The sequence below is a fragment of the Rhineura floridana genome, chromosome 10 (genome assembly GCF_030035675.1).
Source record: "Rhineura floridana isolate rRhiFlo1 chromosome 10, rRhiFlo1.hap2, whole genome shotgun sequence".
In the NCBI taxonomy this organism is placed as follows: domain Eukaryota; kingdom Metazoa; phylum Chordata; class Lepidosauria; order Squamata; family Rhineuridae; genus Rhineura; species Rhineura floridana.
The window spans coordinates 6,805,689-6,826,228 of NC_084489.1; the positions used below are offsets into that span (position 1 = coordinate 6,805,689).

General features: G+C 42.7%; 2 protein-coding genes across 26 annotated transcripts in view; one reads left to right on the forward strand and one right to left on the reverse strand.

Moving 5' to 3' along the window:
- BLVRA (biliverdin reductase A) overlaps positions 1-13,078 on the reverse strand; it is a 43,339-nt gene extending 30,261 nt beyond the window's left edge. For 9 of the 14 annotated variants that reach the window (XM_061586241.1, XM_061586240.1, XM_061586237.1 and 6 more), the window contains exons 1-3: positions 12,839-13,078; positions 11,353-11,502; positions 3,856-4,031 (exon numbers count right to left, since the gene is read on the reverse strand). The gene's annotated coding sequence lies outside the window, so the exon portion shown is untranslated. Of the gene's footprint in view, positions 1-3,855; positions 4,032-11,352; positions 11,503-12,704; positions 12,727-12,838 lie in introns of those variants that run through there. The other 5 variants (XM_061586243.1, XM_061586239.1, XM_061586233.1 and 2 more) reach the window with 4 other exon arrangements.
- Positions 13,079-14,350: 1,272 nt separating this feature from the next.
- LOC133365034 (cytochrome c oxidase assembly factor 1 homolog) overlaps positions 14,351-20,540 on the forward strand; it is a 102,226-nt gene continuing 96,036 nt past the window's right edge. For 9 of the 12 annotated variants that reach the window (XM_061586247.1, XM_061586252.1, XM_061586245.1 and 6 more), the window contains exon 1: positions 14,351-14,454. The gene's annotated coding sequence lies outside the window, so the exon portion shown is untranslated. Of the gene's footprint in view, positions 14,455-15,094; positions 15,232-20,540 lie in introns of those variants that run through there. The other 3 variants (XM_061586248.1, XM_061586246.1, XM_061586249.1) reach the window with 2 other exon arrangements.

The following is a 20,540-nucleotide window of genomic DNA, read 5'->3' on the forward strand; positions in this document are numbered from 1 at the left end:
CTCTTCCAGAGATTAAATTTTTGACCTTTGCATGCAAAGCATGTGCCCTACTGCTGAGCTACAGCCGTTTAAAAAAGTATCTTTTAAATTTGTTCTTTTCATTTCACTAATGAGTGCACAGCATACTAGGGCAGATCCACATAATACATTTAAAGCACATGAATCCCACCACAGAATCCCGAGAACTGTAGTTTAAGGGTGGTGGGAACTATAACTGTAAGGAGAAAACTACACTTCCCAGGATTCTTTGGGGGAAGTCATGCACTCTATATGTAGGTTGGATGTGGTTTAAATGTATTATGTGGATCTGCATTACTTCATAAACTTTGCCTGCATATAGATCATTTTAATTAAATTTTAAAATGGCAATAAGATACAAAGTTTTCTGGGTGACCATGGGCTACGCATCATCTCTCAGCCTAATCTGTCCCTCTGTGTGAAAACAGTAGAGGAGGACAATGACCACCCCACGGTGCAATCCTATGCAAGCAAGTCCCAATGTATTCAATGGGGCTCAGACAGGGAAGCATGCACAGGACTGCAATTCAGTGATAAGGTACTTCATTCATGCAATCCAAAATTCAGAATCATGCCACTTTAAGCTGTTTTGCAACTGTTTTATACTTGTTTTATGGTACTGGATTTTAAATGGCTTTATTTCTTTTTGTGAGCTGCCTTGATTCAACCCTACCTCACAGGGTTGTTGGAAAGACTCCCTATACATACACACTGGAGATGTAAAAATACATACACCCCATATAACAGTTTGTCAAAACCAGTTGGCCATTGCAGAACATTTTTTTTAAACATTAGTTTCCTGCCAAATAAAAGCAGCGACACCCAAGTAAGCCCTGGCTAAATGCTTTAAAAAAAAAGGATCGGAGCAGGAGGAAAAGATTTACAACACGATCCTTTTCTTTGTTCATTCAAAAGTCCCAGAGATTTTCAGCACAATCCTAACCCCATCTACTCAACAGTAAATCCTATTGAATTCAATGGGGTTAGTTCCCAGGAATGTGGAATTAGCATTGCAGCTTTACTCCCAGAAAAGCTTTATACTGGGAAGGTTTTCAAAAGAGGTTATGCATAAGACAAATAAACTGCCCTATTCCAGTAAAATTTAAACTTATTTGACTCCTTAATTAGAAAAGTATAACACTGCAGCATGTACACTTTTTAAAACTTCTGTTCAAAAATTATTTGAACGATAAAATGTATAATATGCCATTTTTGCAAGTAATTAAAAAACTGCATGTACACTTTTATGCCTACCAAGATCCTTCTGTGATCTTCTGTTGTAGTGCAATCTTACGTATGTTTACTCAGAAGCAAATCCCAATCCTGTACAGAGAAAGTACTCTTATGCTGCTGACAGCTATGTATTTACTGAATTCCTGATGTGAGACAAACAGGAAAAGTAAACGGTGAGTTTAGCTATTGCCTGGGATCAACAAATCTTGTCAATCACAACCCTGATTTCACTTATTGGATAAAAACCTGAAAGGGCAGGGATTAGAGCAGCCAGTAGTAACAAAAGTTGTAGGGGGGGGGAGCTGTCATTTTGGTTTATATCTTTTGACTCAGACCACCTAGAAACTTAATTTTTTACAAATGAAAGCTAAGGGTCTGGAGATTAAGGTGACTTACCTGGAGAAGACCCCCCAAAAACTGGAGTCTCTGGGCAAAAACCGAACACCTGGCAACCCTAGTTTTCTATATGTGTATATGTCAGCAGGATTGCTATATACTCACTCCGCTATGTTTTGGTTTCAATTTCCGGAGACTGAATGTTGCCAGTTATCATTCCTTTTTGCTAGTAACAATTATAGTGCCCCCCCAGAAAACCCCTGTCCTTGAAAACGTACTAAAAACAACGCAGCAGAAATTGTTCTTCAAACAAAATAACATTTCGATTCCCTAGGTAAAATAAAGGTTGTTTAAAATGTGGGAAGACCCAGAGTTCCTTGGTTATACCAGCTCTCCTCAAGTCTTTAAAGTTGACTACCTCCCCATCCCTGTGGCTTATTAAATGGCCTCTTTCAACAAAGCACTTGGCAACACAGTCCAAGAGCACTGTATGTGGCAGTTTAATTATAGCATGCATATCCAAAGCAGGCCGTGCGCCAGCTCCTAGCTCTCGCCTGTACCTGCTACATTGCACAGGGTATTTTTTTATATTTATTACAGGGTCAGTAACAATGGAGAATATGAATGCCAAACAGTGTAACTTCACACTGAAATCGTACTCGCAGCATGTGCAAACTTGTGGGTATCTACAAATCAGTGTCATTTTAACAAGCCTGTAAGATGTGCAGCCATCTCATGCATGTTTACTGAGAAGTAAATCCTACTGGAGCTTAAAGGTGGCAAAACTCAAATGTTAAGTAGATAATTAGATTCCTCGTTGTCAAGAATACGGAGCTCCTGTCGAGGCGTTCTCTTAGTTTGTCATCTTGGAGTAGCCTCCTAAAAAAGCGAATAATGCTATGGTCTCACGGCACAACCACACCACAAGCCTTAATAGTGCAATGGTGGCTGGTGCCCACTGGACCAGGTGGAGGAAGTCATGGGGCATGGTCAAAAAGGGTCAAAAAGGGATTGCGAAGAGCTCCAAAAAGATCTCTCCAAACTGAGTGAATGGGCGGAAAAATGGCAAATGCAATTCAATATAAACAAGTGTAAAATTATGCATATTGGAGCAAAAAATCTTAATTTCACATATATGCTCATGGGGTCTGAACTGGCGGTGACCGACCAGGAGAGAGACCTCGGGGTTGTAGTGGACAGCACGATGAAAATGTCGACCCAGTGTGCGGCAGCTGTGAAAAAGGCAAATTCCATGCTAGGGATAATTAGGAAAGGTATTGAAAATAAAACAGCCGATATCATAATGCCGTTGTATAAATCTATGGTGCGGCCGCATTTGGAATACTGTGTACAGTTCTGGTCGCCTCATCTCAAAAAGGATATTAGAGAGTTGGAAAAGGTTCAGAAGAGGGCAACCAGAATGATCAAGGGGATGGAGCGACTCCCTTACGAGGAAAGGTTGCAGCATTTGGGGCTTTTTAGTTTAGAGAAAAGGCGGGTCAGAGGAGACATGGTAGAAGTGTATAAAATTATGCATGGCATTGAGAAAGTGGATAGAGAAAAGTTCTTCTCCCTCTCTCATAATACTAGAACTCGTGGACATTCAAAGAAGCTGAATGTTGGAAGATTCAGGACAGACAAAAGGAAGTACTTCTTTACTCAGCGCATAGTTAAACTATGGAATTTGCTCCCACAAGATGCAGTAATGGCCACCAGCTTGGATGGCTTTAAAAGAAGATTAGACAAATTCATGGAGGACAGGGCTATCAATGGCTACTAGCTGTGATGGCTGTGCTCTGCCACCCTAGTCAGAGGCAGCATGCTTCTGAAAACCAGTTGCCGGAAGCCTCAGGAGGGGAGAGTGTTCTTGCACTCGGGTCCTGCTTGCGGGCTTCCCCCAGGCACCTGGTTGGCCACTGTGAGAACAGGATGCTGGACTAGATGGGCCACTGGCCTGATCCAGCAGGCTCTTCTTATGTTCTTATGTTCTTAATGGTGATGAGGCATGACTAAGTTGTTCTAGTTTTCTCCCTATCGTCCTCCTTTGCAAAAGTACTTAAACATTAGAAATAGATAGCACTTAATTAAACTGAAAAGCATCTGACTTTGGTTCCAAAGAGATCCCCGCTGACACAGTTGTTTCTCTGCTGGAGAAAGTTTTGTTGCCTCCACCTATTCTGGTCCTCTCCTTATCCTCCTCCTTTGCAAAGAAACAGTAGAAAGTCAAACATTTCCGTTTCGTTCATACCAAGCACCCAAGTGTCTTACCTTGTTTCAGAAGGGGTCCCCGCTGTCACAATTTCGAATGTGGGCTCATGTCACAATAACTGTATATTACTCAGTTAGAAGTAAACCCCACTGGGATTGCTTCCTGATAAGTATGTGCAGGATTGCTGTGACAGTAACATGGGGAAAAGGAGACCCATGGATGCCACCTTGAGGCCCTTGGAGGAAAGGTAGAATGAATATAAATGTAATACTAATAAATAAGGAATAATCAAAATAAAAACAGTCCAGCCTACCTGTCCCAGATTTTGAATAAGGGCTGGGGAGCCAGGTTTGGAATAATGAAAAAAGCCTAACCTAAAACATACAGAAGACAAATCTGGGCCACAACCAGGATATTGAGGCCTACAAACAAGCATATCCAATGTGTGGCTGTCTCCTGGGACCGGCTTGCATAGGTGGGGTGTGCAGGCAGGGTGCATTCCATGCTGCCACACTACATATAGGCTCTGCACAGTGAGTTCTCATCTGAACCATCCTCTGCACCATCCTTTTTGTAATTACAGGCATACCCCGCTTAACGTTGCTTCACTTAACGTCGCCTCGCTATAACGTACATGCTCCATACGTCCCCATACCCCGCTTAACGTACGCGTGCTTTGCAATTACGGACACTTAATGGCATGACGCCACTGCCATCTAGTGGCGATTGCAGTGCAGTACATACATAGATAATTGCTTCACTTTAAGTACATTTTCACTTTACATACACACTCCGGTCCCATTGCGTACGTTAAAGCGGGGTATGCCTGTACATTTTAAGTTTGTTTTATAATCTTTTTATCTACTTGTAAAGTAGATCATGGTGCCATTTTATCAAACCAAAAAGAACAGGACTAGCACCTTAAATACGTTTATTATTTATTTATTATTTTATTTATTTATTGTGTTTGTATACCGCCCCATAGCTGAAGCTCTCTGGGCGGTTTACAGTAACTATTATAGCATAAAGCAGCCTTTCCCAACCTTCGGGCCTCCAGATGTTGCTGGACTACAAATCCCATCAGCCCCAGCCAGCATGGCCAATGGTCAGGAATTATGGGAACTGTAACTCACCAACATCTGAGGACCCAAATATTGGGAAAGGCTGGCATGAGGTTTTGGGGGCTAAAGTTCACTTCATCAAATGCATCATTCTTGGTAATCCATGAAAGCTTATTGAATAATACATTTGCTAGCCCCTAATGAAACTATTGTTTCATTTCTGCTTAATCCATGGCTCTTTGGCTACCTCTTTGATCAAAAGGATACCAGTGTAATATACCCAACACCACACAATGAGCCAGTGATAGAGAGAAGGCTCTTGCCAAGAGGATTACTAAGAAGGAAAATGTGCAGGCAGTAGTCTACCCAAAGTGTGATGCAGCCTAAGGGGTTTAACGACTAGTATCGCCAACTCCTCCTTGCAAACTACAACCACCTCTCTCAGACTTGAGCAGGGAAAGGCACAATTAGGAACTATCAGCCTCAGAAATAAATGGCAAGAGGATGCAGACAGCACCTGCCTCACCATCATGGAACCTCTCTCTATATTTAATAAGGTGATTCCGTAAGAGGTATCCTTTGTATAAACAGTACATCTTATAATCACCACAGTAGAAGAGCATGCTGCATCAGGCCAAAGGCCCAACTAGCCTAGCATCCTGTATTCAAAGTAGCCAACCAAACATACACATAGATTAACATTTTTAAACCTAAAGGAATAGGAATACAAAGCCTCCATACTTTTCTCAAATCTAAAGTAACACACACATTTATGGAATCTAAAGAAAAAAATCTATAGTTCCAATAATACACAATCATTGTAAGTTGCTTGTTGTTGTTATGTGCCTTCAAGTCGATTACAACTTATGGCGACCCTATGAATCAGTGACCTCCAAAAGCATCTGCCATGATTCACCCTGTTCAGATCTTGTAAGTTCAGGTCTGTGGCTTCCTTTATGGAATCAGTCCATCTCTTGTTTGGCCTTCCTCTTTTTCTACTTCCTTCTGTTTTCCCAGCATTATTGTCTTTTGTAGTGAATCATGTCTTCTCATGATGTGTCCAAAGTATGATAACCTCAGTTTCATCATTTTGGTTTTGAGTGACAGTTCTGGTTTAATTTGTTCTAACACCCAATTTGTCTTTTTCGTAGTCCATGGTATGCACAAAGCTCTCCTCCAACACCACATTTCAAATGTTAGTTTTTCTCTTATCTGCTTTTTTCACTGTCCAACTTTCACATCCATACATAGAGATTGGGAATACCATGGTCTGAATGATCCTCACTTTAGCGTTCAGTGATACATCCTGGCATTTGAGGACCTTTTCTAGTTCTCTCATAGCAGCCCTCCGCTGTAAGTTGCTAGCTACAAAGAATGTGTTTTCAGCTTTTTAAAGGTGCGACCTTCAAGGAAACAGATCTGAGCATACTCAGAAGGCAACCATGACTGCTCCTCAAGTAGCTCTACATCATCCTATACAGTGGCTGGAATTGTCTTCTTAACAACAGGAGAGAGGGGAAAACCTGTACAACCAGGGCTGAAAAGCTGACAATCCAACTAACGCTCAAATTTAACATGGTTTTTCTGCCAGAGACATATGAGAGGGACCTCTTGGCCATAGCTATACTTTTGGCTTAGTGGTACAGAGATCTCTCTGGCCAGAAAACAATAGATTGACAGAAAAATATGCAGAGCTTCTCTGATTTCCAACAGAAGTACAAAATGTGCATGAGGCAGGAAAGGCAGGTGTTAGGCATTAAAAAGCAACAACATTATTTGACATACTTCTTGGGAAGGCTGTGCCCCAGAAGCCCTCATGGAACAGCCTTCATAGTGCAATCCTACGTGTTGACTTACATGTCCTTCTGACGTAAATGGAAATTACTTCCTAGTAAGTGTGCTTAGAACTGAAACTTATTAATTTTGGTTTGTTTCTTTGTTTGAGGAAACTTTAGTTCTGTGGGGTGGGGTACATAAGCAAACTACAACTTCCAGGATGGGGGTGGAGAGGCCATGACAACTGTATAAAACTGCACAATCTTATGGATACTTGTTCAGAAGTAAGTCACACTGTGTTCAGTTCAGGTTACTCCCAGGTTAGTATGCATATGATTGTGGCATACATATAGCTTGTGGTGTAGTTATGACTTAATCCTCAGTACCTTCCATTGTGCAAATTCCATTCCCAAAATCATTCTGAAGATCAGTTCAAAGCTAATAATACAAAATAACATAACTGAGATTGTACCACTTCAGAACACAAGTGGGGAAATGTATCATTCCCCATATAAAAGCAAAAAAACAAAAACAAACATTCTCTGCAAGTGGATAAGCCAGCCAATATTTGCAGGAAGGAAGTTAGTTGATTGAATCAGTACAAGAACACCCCCCCTCAAGAAGTTCAGGCTTGGGAACGTCTACTCAACTGACTGCTTGTAGGAAATGAAAACTACTTCCAAGATTTCCAAACCTTGGTTACTTGCTTTAAAAAAAATTTAGACATCAAGGGCTTTTATAACGCACCTGGAAGGCTTAAATAATACTATGCAACTTAAATTGTGGGAATTTAAAAGAAGATTAGACACATTCATGGAGGACAGGGCTATCAATGGCTACTAGCCATGATGGCTGTGCTCTGCCACCCTAGTCAGAGGCAGCATGCTTCTGAAAACCAGTTGCCGGAAGCCTCAGGAGGGGAGAGTGTTCTTGCACTCGGGTCCTGCTTGCGGGCTTCCCCCAGGCACCTGGTTGGCCACTGTGAGAACAGGATGCTGGACTAGATGGGCCACTGGCCTGATCCAGCAGGCTCTTCTTATGTTCTTATGAATTAGCTTCAACAATATAAACTTTGCAAAACATATTAGAAGCTTGATAATAGAATAGAGTTTAATCCATTTGAAGCCTTAGAAGACTACAGTCTGGAAGAGCTCCGATATATATTTATGATTTCAACTCATCTCAATTTGTACCTAACCAGTGGGGAGGAGAGTCTGTCTGGGAGTCCAGCGTCTGAGTTCAAATCCCCGCTTGTGTCTCCTGGGTGTCAAGGGCCAGCTAAAGATCAGCCCACAGTGCGTGGCTCAGGGGTTACGTGCCCTGCCACCTGTGCAGCCGTGGGCAAGCTGCATAGTCCCCAGGAGCTCAATTGCCCCCCAGCTGGCAGTTGCAGACAAGGAAGGGGCTGCAGTTTTACAAATAGTACCTAACTAAACTGTAAAGTGTCTTACTTTCATTCAGAAAGGGTCCCTGCTCTCACAGTAGCTTCTCAAATGGGAGAAAAGTTGTGTGGCTTCCACCTGGTCTGGTTCTTTCCCTATTCTTCTCCTTTGCAAAGAAACAGTAGACACTTAAAAATTGCATTTTTAAAAATACTGAGTACCTAACAGAGCTTTAGTCCTATGCTCACTCTCATGCATGTGCACAGAATTAAGTTGTACCTTCTCAGTAGAGAACAGAAACCTAGATCTCTGCTCATTCAGTGATGCTTTCCTAATCCTGTTTAAACACACACACACACACACACACACACACACACACACACACACACACACACACACACACACACACACACACACACACAAAATGAGTGAGTTGCTGGAAACTCACATTTAGAGGGCATACAAAAGGCTTTAGTCCTATGCTTGCTCTCATGAGTCAGCTCCACAGAACAGAGTGGAGGTTTACTTACTTCTGAATAAGATGAAGATTGGGTTAGTAACCAGCAGTGCTTGGACAGTTCATTTTAAAAAGGAACAAAATAGTTCAGTTTAAGTTAATCCAAATCCACTTTTAATTCATAATAATCTCTGCCTGCCACACATAAGGCACAAGAGTGTTGCTCTCCCCCAGTGCCAGCCCTAAACCATGCAAAGAACTGAAGAGAAGAGTAAAAAAAAAAGACATTTGGGCAACTTCATAATATATTTTTAAATTAAAACATATTTAAATGTAATGGTTAGAGTCTTGGACTAGGACCTGGAAGATCAGGGTTCAGTTCTACACCCACTTAAATGAACACATTGGGGCTTACTACTAAGTAAAATGAATAGGTTTACGTTAGTTACTACAGCTGATTCATACCATCTCCCCAGTATACTTAACCATTATATATGTGAGACTATGTGTCACAGCAAATATTATATTTTATTCAAGCTATGCCTGTCTTATTCTCTGGTATGCTAAAATAAACTCCCTGACCTGCAGTATGATAGATAACAGTTATTAGCTAAACATTTCTAGCGTTGCTTTTTTTAAAAAATAAAACCAATCATGTGAACTTTAAGCTCCTATTGCTCAGAGAAACAGATATGGCAGGTGGGGAAAAATAAGAAGCCAGAATGTTAGAAAAAGGAGTCTTTCACACCATATGATCAGTTCTAAATACTGGAGCAGGAAGTTCCACATGTTCCTCCAGGATTCCACTGGTGCAGGGACAAGGCATCTCTAAGTTCCTTGATTTTTATAAAAGCAGGGATTTGCTCAACTCAAAATTCCTTCTCCTTTTGATCAACAACATCTATACAGGTTCCACCTCCTTACTGTGAAGTTGGGGCTTGAAGGCTGCAACAACCCCACACATGCCCTGGATTGCCAGGATGTCTGTTCTCAACTACTCTCCTGCTCCCTTCCACACCCCATTATGAAAGACAGTCCTGGACTCAGAAAGAAAATAAACATCTGGTCCTCTTGAAAGGACCGTTATGCTTTTTGTTTCAATAAAAATAATGATGTGCTTGCTTTTATTGCTAATGGGGGTGAATTATATTGCATAAGCCCATATCAAACATTCAGATACAAATGAAACTCAAATTATATACAATGCAGCTGCGAGCCACAGATTCCCATTTGAGATGCATAATGTTAAAGGAAACTCTGGGCTTGCTTTCATAGAAATGTATAAAGCTGCCTTGTACTGAATCAGTCCAATGGCCCATCTATGCCAGTGCTGTCTATTCTTAGTGGCAGCAGATATCCAGAGGCTCAGGAAGAGACAAGAGACGTCTGTTCTACCCCTGCTACTGGACAGCCTTAAACCAAACATGCCAGGGAATGGACCCAGGCCCTAGAGCATGTAAAGCACGTGCTCTGTCCCTCAGCTATGGGCTCTCAAATGATGTTTTCTACAAGGTATATGCCCAGGCCACTTTCTGCCTTGGGGGACTTCAGATTTCAAACCCACATGTATGTATCAAAAAAAACAATGCTTAAGCCACAACCTTGTACACATAGGTGGTATACTGGTAAAATGCAACAGTAAAAACAACTCTCTCTGTCCTCAACTTGAGTCAAAGCTGGAAAATGCAGCAGTCAATACAGTGAATGGAAGAATGTGCTCTTGGGAGGTGTTTGGAAAGGATGGCCAAAAACCTTTGGTGTAGGGTTGCAGCATGAGTCACTTTGACCCATGTTGCAACCACACTCTCATTGAAGGTTGGTTCTCACATTACTTTTACTAATAGAAACACTAAGACCAGTGTTAGAAAACAGGTGCATAATAATAATATGATAATATTATGCTGGAATAGGCTGAAACCCAAACACTTCTCCTTAACTAGGACAAAATCCTCTCTGAACACCTCCAGAAGTCATTGAGATACTCAGTTTATGTCCAAGTACTTCGGCTTCACTGGAATGTAGCTTTGGATGAGCCATCATAACATATATTGCACAGGCACTTTTTGCTAACTCTGAGTTTTCTCCGATTTTGTAGAAATTTTATAAAGAGGAAAACTGTGGTTTGTTTAGTATCTAAAATATTAAACCCATTTCTGCCATGTATGCTTAAGCAAACTGGTATCATTTCACTTTCCGGTGTCTTAAACACCAGCTGCATCCAAACGATAATCTGAATAGTTGTAATAATGAATATTTGTCAACATATGAACAACATGCCCATGTACACATGGAAGGAGGGCTTACATACTGCAGGAACCTCTGGGAGGATACACAGCATCTCTTTACACTCTGCACAGTGACACAAAAACATACATACGCATGATCCCGTAAATGGAAGCTGGATAACCCAAGGTCAAGAATGGAGGACTGTTGATCTCAACACGACAATATTGACCAAGTGCAGCCCTTTACTTTCCCCCCAAAACATAATAGGAATCAGTCTCATGCATGGGAGAAGGCAAAGGGTTTCATTCCAGGAAATCCCTGCTGACACAAGCCACTGAGAATTAAGTCTGTTTCTATCAGCACAGACCCTTCCCGGACCGTTTCTTGATCATGTTACAGTGTGAGGGAATCTTGGGGACTGAATTTTGTATATACATAAGTGAGATCTGCAACAAAATGTTGCAGCATGGAATGCTGCTTCTCAGGTTTCTAGCCACTCCATTCCATTCCTACTCCTGGCTCCATCCATCTGTCCTCCCTACCAGTTAACATTCCATGGTCACTCAGCATGCTCAGTCTTCACTGGGCTTTCTTTGGGTGGAAGATTCCCCTCTGTAGGTTTTTCTCCCCCCCCCAAAAAAAGATTTATTGTACCTCTACAAGGCTGATACCTTCCTCTTGTGTGTGTGTGGTGCTGTTTTGTCTACACAAGCAACGCTATCCACAACCAGGAAATGACATAGGCCATCTTTATGAATGTTTAACTTCTGTATTCTCCTCTGGAATGCATTTCAGCATGAGTATCTGTAGTAGAATAAAAGAACCCTCATCTATTCCTCGTGCAGTGTACTTTTAGGACTACTTTAACAGCTGATCTTTCATACCTGCAAAAGACTTTCAGCTGACTTTAGAGTCTTGAAAAGTTTAACTATACCCCACAGCAGGCTCATGCCCCCCAAAAGCAGAGGTTTAGTTACCCCCATTTTGGTTAAACTGATGTACAGCATGGAATTCAGCATCTGCACCTGCTTCTATTAGAACTTCTGAGAACTCAACTCCTCTGAAAACCAGTCCATAAATATCTAGTCCAATTTAGATACCAAGGCTTACCTTGATAGGTAAAGAGACTTTAAAACATCCTTGTTTGCGTCATGTGCCTTGCATCCTATAAGGTGGTATAGCACAGTGGGGAGGAGAGCCTGGCTGGGAGTCCAGAGTCTGTGAGTTCAAATCCCTGCTTGTGTCTCCTGGGTGTCAAGGGCCAGCTAAAGATCACCCCACAGTGAGTGGCTCAGGGGTTACGTGCCCTGCCACCTGTGCAGCCGTGAGCAAGCTGCATAGTCCCAAGGGGCCCAGTTGCAGACAAGGAAGGGGCTGGCTTGTGCAGCTGTGGCAAGCTGAGCAGGCCCTAGCCAGCTGGGGAGGACTAGCCTCAGAGGAAGGTAAAGCCCCTCTGAATATCGCTTACTGTGAAAACCCTATTCATAGCCATAAGTCAGGATCGACTTGAAGGCAGTCCATTACATTTCGCCTTGCATCCTCCCCCTCTACACAGGTGCTCCTTCAGATTATTCACTTTGGGGAGCTTCTTGAAAGTTGTGCATTGCTTCTTCTCCCTCCCCTGACTTCCCACTCTGTTAAAATTTGGCTTACATGGTTCATAACCATCACAGCCATTTGTCTTTTTGCAAATTTTTCAAAGGGCATATTTCAGCAACTGGAATAAAACACACAAGAGGGCACACTCCAGGCAGCCCGCTCACACATCACTTAGCCCAAAATGAAAAGCTTGATAGTGAGCGGCAAGCCATTTGAAAGAAGGATGGATAGAGTAATAAAGCAACAGTAAGCCGCAAAATCCAAAAAGATGCTAATGACAGTTGACAAGGATATTATTCATATAGCACCATCAAAGTGGGCAATGCCTTACCGAGTACTGAACCAATGATCAACCTAGCAACCATATCTCTTTTTATATAACCGAGCCGAAGGGGTGCTTTGCTTACCCTTCCCTCTGTCTGTTGGCTCTCTGCAGATCTTGCTTATACAACCAAACTCTCAGCTACACTGCATGTATCGATAAAACTGCTGCTCCTCTTACAGCACTCACAAGCCTTTACACAACTGCTACGGTACCTACCTCTGTCAGCGAGGACGCGTCTCTTCAGTCTCTAATAGCAATTCAGGGGTTGGGCAGATTCACGAGCTGAGGCCGGAGGCAGCGGCACCGATAAAGGGCAGGACAAAGCCATCGCACGAGAGACTAGAGAGACGGGCGGGGCCTAAATGCACGTGCTGACTGGTGTTCTATGCAAAAGACTGGGAAGGGGCCTATTGGTGACGAGGGCAGCCCGGAACTGGAGCCGGCTCAGTTGGGCTGCTTGTTGCTTTTTCATTCTTGCAACGTGAAGCCCTGGTAATACTTGCAACTCAGGTTCACCTTCGCCAGATACGCCCCGTCATTACGACATTTTCTGTGGAAGATGCTGCTGGTGCAAGAACACTGGCGGAAAATTTATGTAACATTATATCTTGCATCCATCGGGCTTGTGTAGCGTTTGGTATTACAGCTGCAGGAAGCTTTTGAATTGAGTTGCAGAGCTGCCAACGAATGGAAGGCTATTTGGGGGGAGGGTGCCCAGATGCAAGCGCGAACAGAGCTCCAGTTCCCATACAGGTTGTTCTGAAAAGAGGGGATTTCAGCAGGTAGACCTTGTCTCCACAGTACAAGACAGAACCCGTTTGCCAATTAAAATTCAGTTCTTCTGCACAACCAATAAAGGCACAGAAGCCCTGCCCGCTTTATAATCTCATTCTGCTTTTGTCTATTAATACCTTTTCTGATTAAATTAATCGGTGGATACAGCCCATAGAACATCACAACACCGTACTGCTAAGTAGCACCTGGTAGATCAATAATGTAGACGAACTGGTTGCTTATCCCGCCCTGCTGACCTGAAAATGTTATTACCCTGACCTATATTTGCTATTTTACCCCAAGACGGCACCTTCCCATTGTAGTTAAGATAATTATCCTCAACCTGTTGTGCAAATCGTACCGTCTTTGCAACCGGTTTCATCAGCCCACATTTTAACTCTTCGGTTGATTAAACACAGCAGCTCAATCTTACGCACGTGCAAAAGGAAACTCCTCGGGGTAGATTCCTGTACTCTTGTACGTTGTAAATCAGCAGATTTTTAAAACTCTCATTTTTTATTGGCTTTTTATAAAACAGTGTTGCGGATTTATTTTATGGAGGATGTGTTGAAACAGAACATAAATCACTTTGTATAGGTTAACTTTATAGTTGGATCAGTCATAGCTTAACCTTCCTAGGAGAGCTACAAGGGTTGTTAAGAGGCAAATATATCCGTTATTCACTGATAAATGCTTTTTAAAAGAATAATAAATAATAACAAATGTATCCTTGAAAAGATAATTAATAGCCCTGTTGTTGGTGTGTTTACTCCGAAACCTGACCATATTGAATTCAGTTAGATTTGCAATAAATGTTTACTAGGTCTGTCGCCTTACTTGGCAGTGCACTATTGAAATAACTGGGAATTATTTCTGATTAAATATGGATGGGATCGGCCCTGCTGTATATAGCGTAATAGCTTCCCCGGTACTTCTTGTTTTGCGAGCGTCTAGGCGGTCCCAATAAAGTTGTTGTTCGTTATAAGAAATTGCAAGATGGCTGCGCCCAGCGAAGAGGCGTGAATGAATCTGCAATCCAACGATCTTGTTTCTGTTCGGTGAGTCTCTCCGGACATATTTTAAACAATTATATAGAAAGCAAACTAGACTACTTGGAGATCAACATCTCTCAATTGCAATTCCCATAGTTCGTTTTTTTAAAGGAAAAATATATAAAATTGGCTAAAGATCTTTTTTTTTGCAATATATTTGAATTTTAATGTATTTGTTTTTTGCTATGTGGCTGCTGCTTTACGATCAAGAGAGCTAAATGTTTTAGACTCGGGAAGTCGATATTCTTTTTTGTATTGTAGGCCATTTTAATTTAGTAGGAATCATAATGTATGCTTACTCAGAAATTAATGAGAATGGGGCTTACTACCAGGTAAGTGAAAATAAATGGAAGCCTGCAGGCTCTCTTCTCATGCTTCCCAGCACGGATGGGGAAGAAGCAAGGGGGAGAAAGAATGCTTTCCTTAGTCCAGCAGCGGTGGTGGCGGCAGAGGGTGGGGTAGAATGAAAGGGAGAAAGAATTCTTCCCTTTGTCCTGACCCCACTGCTGTTGCCGCTATTTTAAAATGCATGAATTTTCTTCTGTTTATCCCAGTGGTGACGGGGGGGGGGATTATTTTTCCCTTTCCTCCTTGCACTACTGCTGGGATAAGTGCGCTGGTAGGTAGAAGTGGCTTCCGTTGAAAGGAGACTGCTTCCCCCTCAAAGAAGGTGTGCTCCAACCATTCATCAGCTGATGGGCGGTTGGGAGCATGCGTCATTCTAGCAAAGGCCAAGCGAGTTAGGGGCGGGCAAGAGGGTGACGGCGACAACGTGAGAGGCAGGTAAGGGAGTGAGGGGGCAGTAGCAGGGGTTAGTTTTTTTAAAAAAAAAAATTGAAACCATCCCACAAGATACATGCCTTTCACCTGGTGAAGAAGCGAACGATCTGGGCGGGAAACAGAACATGTGCAATGGTGCTGCACTGGGCTCCTGCTGGGAGGAAGGGCGGGATATAAATCAAATGATAGATAGATAGATAGATAGTCCCTGAAGTGAAAAGGGAAAGGGCTGGGGGAGATTTGTCCCCACACCACCCCTAGGATTTGTGGGAGGAGGCTGGGAAGATAATCTAGGGCAGGAGGGAAAAGGTTACCTTCCCTCCCTTATGCAAGTATTTTGTCTTCCACAGGAGATAATCCAGGGGCAGCAAAAGAGGCTGACTAAGGAGTTGGGAGCAGAAGAGGTGGGGCAGCAAGAGGCCCTAAATTGCCTGGGGGAGGTGATTTTGAGAGTTGCCTGGGGGTGGGGGACGTTTTTGGGTGTTGCCTCTGTATGTGTGTGTGTGTGTGTGTGTGTGTGTGAGAGAGAGAGAGAGAGAGAGAGTCCCTGTGTATCTGGGAGTGCTGTGTTTGTGTGTGTTTGGAGGTGCTGGCGAGTGGGGTTGGTGCGCAAAGTGCATAGGGGCAAAGACCCTAGTATAAAAATATTTGTATACCACTATTCATAAATAAATCAAAACAGATTACAACAATCTGCACTGTGTTCTACATAGTAATGAGATATTGCTGGGCATTCTGACCTCACTTTATAATAACTTACCCCTTTTCTTCTGTCTGTACACGTATATTTATCAACAGAAGCCCTCTTCGGGTATTTAAAGAATGCATAACAGCATAAAGTATGTAGGGAGTCCATCCCCCATGTGCACCATCTGCTCCACCTCTGACCTTCCTACATTGATAGGGAAGGTCTGAAAGGGGCTTGTAAGCATGTTTGGAGTGTGTGTGTAAGCCTCCCTGCTTTTGGGTACCCTGCCCAGGAACGCTGGGCTCCTACTGGAAGAAAGGGCAGGATATCAAACTAATAATCATAATTGGGGGTGGGTGTACATGCATGACCTGTGCAGTTGATGTCCTCATGTGTTCTTTGAATGGCTAAACAGGTCTGAAGAGCAGTAGTGACAAATTCTGAAGTGCAGTCCCTTCGTGATCGTCATGGCATAACCCCCTCACAGCCACACACCCCTCACTCGCTTACTTGCTCTCCATCATCATCTCCACACTCCTCAGTCCTTCCAACACGTTTTTTCTGCTCATGGTTTGGTTGTAAAATATGTATAGCAATTTGATATGGATTAAGTAATTATTTACTTTGTTTATTTGTTGTAGCCCCTGACAAAGGCTGAGGTTTATGTGGCCGAAATGGGTTGGGCACATGCTTTTTACTTTTTCAAATAAAATCATTGGAACCTTTTTATCTGCATTTTCTTCCTACGGCATCTTGGGTTTCCCCCCCTCCTTTCTCCGTTCCGTGCTTTTGTGGATGCCCACCACCCTTGTCGCCAACCTTCCCACATGTGCCTTCTCCCACAACAATGTGTCCATAGAAGCCAAACAGCATGAAAAGGGAGAATGTTAGCTACGGAGAAGAATCTTCTCAGTGGCTGTTTAACTTCCTTTCACTTTGATTGACTCCAATCAGCAAGAAAGGACAAGGAAACAAATTACAAGACTCTTCTCAATGGCTAACATGCTGCCTTTTCATGCTGATTGGCTCATCTCTTAGCTTAACTCTTCAGGATTAGTTTAGTGTTAATAGCATTTAGGGAACATATTTGAAGAATTTTTAAAAGAAAAGTTAGTACTCTAATTTGAGCTGAACAAAATGGAGCAAAGTAAAGGCATTAGAAAGACCCTCCGTGGCGCAGAGTGGTAAGCGGCGGTAACGCAGCCGAAGCTCTGCTCACGGCTGGAGTTCGATTCTAATGGAAGGAGAAAGTCGAATCTCCGGTAAAAGGGGTCGAGGTCCACTCAGCCTCCCATCCATCTGTGGTCGGTAAAATGAGTACCCGGCATATGCTGGGGGTAAAGAAAGGCCGGGGAAGGAACTGGCAATCCCACCCCATATGTATGGTCTGCCTAGTAAATGTCGCAAGACGTCACCCTGAGTCAAAAACGACTCGCACGATAAGTGCGGGGACACAAGGATAGAGCAATCCAAACTGGAGCTGAGAAGCAGTGGAGCAATAGATCCACTGTTGTATCCCAAGCTCTGCTGCTTGCACTGATCAGGGTGTTATATTGATCAGGATGAGACTGAGGATAAAATAGAGCTTCTTTATTTAATAATTCTTAAACAGTAAAACATCTGAGCTTGTTCTGTGCTAGGGCTCACCCAACAGACACAACACTGACTCACTAGCTCCAGTAACTAATTCAGTCTAGCTCACCCTAGGGTGCATAATACCCTCTGAAATGGAAATGGATTGCCTTCAAGTTGATCCCGACTTATGGTGACCCTATGAATAGGGTTTTCATGGTAAGTGGTATTCAGAGGGGGGTTCCCATTGCCTACCTCTGAGGCTGAGAGGCAGTGACTGGCCCAAGGTCACCCAGTGAGCTTCATGGCTATGTGGGGATTCGAACCCTGCTCTCCCAGGTCGTAGTCCAACACCTTAACCACTACACTAGAAAATGTTAACTCTTTCTTTGCTGTGCATCTAACCTAAAGACACATTTCACTACATTTCCCTTTCTTTGAGTTCTAACTTATTTTGTGGGGGTTTTTTCTATCAGCAAACAGTGTGTAGAATAACATTTAGTCTCTATAATGTTCTGGTTTTCGAATTACTCTTCCTCTGGATGTCACTCTCTTCGGACTCTCAAGAGATAGGCTGTCTTTGGCAGGTGATGCTTGCTCACAAGAATTTGTCAGTTCTTTGTTCTCAGTCTTTTGATATTCTGGCGATAAATTCTGCTCTTCTGGTATTTCTGCCTCTGAATTCTCACTTTGCTGTGAAATTGGTTGTGGTTTGGGAACCAACTATAGATGTCTCCTGTTCCTTCGGAATGTTCCATCGTTGGTAGTGACATCATAAGATCTTGGAGTTGGACTTTGGCTCTGGACTGTTGCTGGTTCAGACCATCCTTTCTGGTCATCCAGTTTCAGTCTCACTTGTGAACCAGATTGTAATTTTGGAAGTGTCTTCACTCCATAACGTCTGTCGTAGTAATATTTGTAGTTTCTTTTAGCCATGTTGTCTGTGACATGGACTGTCCCAAATCAGGCCACTTGGGATATAAATTTGCTTCTAAGGTTGGAATTGGTGTTCTTACTTGTCTTCCTATTATCATTTGTGCAGGACTGCACTTCGTTGCGTTGATAGGTGTTGCTCTGTAGCTTAGCAGTGCTAGGAAGGATCTTCTTGACATAAGATTTGTTTTGCTGTTTGTACTGCTCTCTCTGCTTCCCCATTGGCTTGTAGGTAACGGGGACCGGCTGTAATGTGACAAAAGTCATATTTCTTTGCGAACAGCGTAAACCCTTTCCCTGCAAATTTATTTATCTATTTATTTATTATTCGATTTATATCCTGCCAACAGGAGCCCAGTCCGTTATTGTGGTCCGTTATCTGTTACTAGTTCATATGGGCATCCCCATCTGGCAAAGGTATTCTTCAGACAACTGATAACAGTAGAGCTTGTTGAATATGGTATATATGCAATCTCTATGTATCTGGAGAAACAGTCTATTGCAACTAAGTACTTTTGTCCTCATAACTCACAGATGTCTGCTCTTCCATGGTCTATCTTGCAATGGAGTGGTAATGAGTGGTTCCTTCCATTGTGAAGGTTTGTCTGGCAAAACTCAGTTTGCTGTTATTGTCTTGAGTTCTTGCCCTATTCATGGCCACCAAAGAGCCATTCTTGCACGTTCTCTGCACTTAGTGATTCCTTGATGACCTTCATGGAGTTTTCCCAATTATTTCCTGTCGCATTGTAGCAGGAATGACAATTCTGTCACCAAATAGGACTGTTCCTTCCAACTCTGTAAGGCTTCCCTTTTCTGCAAAGAAAGGTTTAAAGTTAACTTCAGACATGTACAATGGCCAACCAGTTCTGACAAATTTCAGCACCGTTGAAAGGCCTGAGTCAGTGCTGGTGGCTGCTTGAATGCATTGAAGGGATGTGGTAGATATTGGTTTAGAAGCTTGTAGAAGATTTATATAGATTTTGATTTCCTCAACTAACTGGGTTGTTTCAGGATCTCAAGTTTCCAGTGGATTTCTTGACAGTGTGTCTGCTACAACAAGAATCTTGCCTTGTCTGTATGTCTGTACCTCATCATGGAGTCGCTAACATCATTGGTACTCAATCCAGGTCTTTGCAATTTATCAGCAGAACCAAGGGTTTATGGTCTGTACAGAGTGTAAATGATTCTAGCCCGTAGAGATATTTTGAAAAATTTTCACAAGCCCAAACAGCTGCTAGACATTCCTTTTCTATATGAGCATATTGGGTCTCAGCTTCTGTTAGTGTTCTTGAGCAATAGGCCACTGGTTTCAACTCTGCATCGTGATTTTGGAGTAGTACTCCTCCCAGGCCATAACTGCTGGTATCAACACTCACTATGGTCTGCCGGTTAAGTTAATAGTAAGCGAGTACTGGAGCCTCTGTTAAGAGTTTTTTCACTGTTGAGAAGGCCTGTTCTTGGCTTGGACCCCACCACCATATGCTGTCTGCTTTCAAAACTGTATTTAACGGGTGTAGTTTCTCTGCCAAATTTGGCAAGAAGTGTCCTAAATAATGTACCATGCCAAAAAATCTCTTCAGTCCTGTGATGGAGTCTGGAGGTTTTTACTGCGGAAATGGCGTCTACTTTCTTAGGATCTGGACTCTCATCATACTCATTTATGCAGTGTCTAAGATATGTAAGGTCTTTCTGGCATAAGATGCACTTGCTGTTGGTGAGTCTTAACCCTGCTGCCTTTACTGTTGCTAAGACTTTGGCCAATCTTTCAACATGTTCTGCCATTGTGGCACCATAAACCAACACATCGTCCATGAAACGCCTTCCAGGAGTTGTAACAGCTCTGACATTTCTCTCTGAAACAGCTCAGATGCACTTGAAAATCCAGATGGCAATCTCTTGAAGAAGTATCTCCCAAACGTAGTTATGAATGTAGTCAGTTTAGCAGTGTTGGCAGCTAGGCATATCTGCCAGAATCCACTTGCAGCATCAAGCAATGAAAATACGCAGGCACCAGCTAACTGTGGCAGGATATCATCCATAGTAAGAAAAATGTACTTTTCCCGCTTGACAGCTTTAGTTGTTTTAGATCCACACATATGCATACTGTTCCATCCTTTTT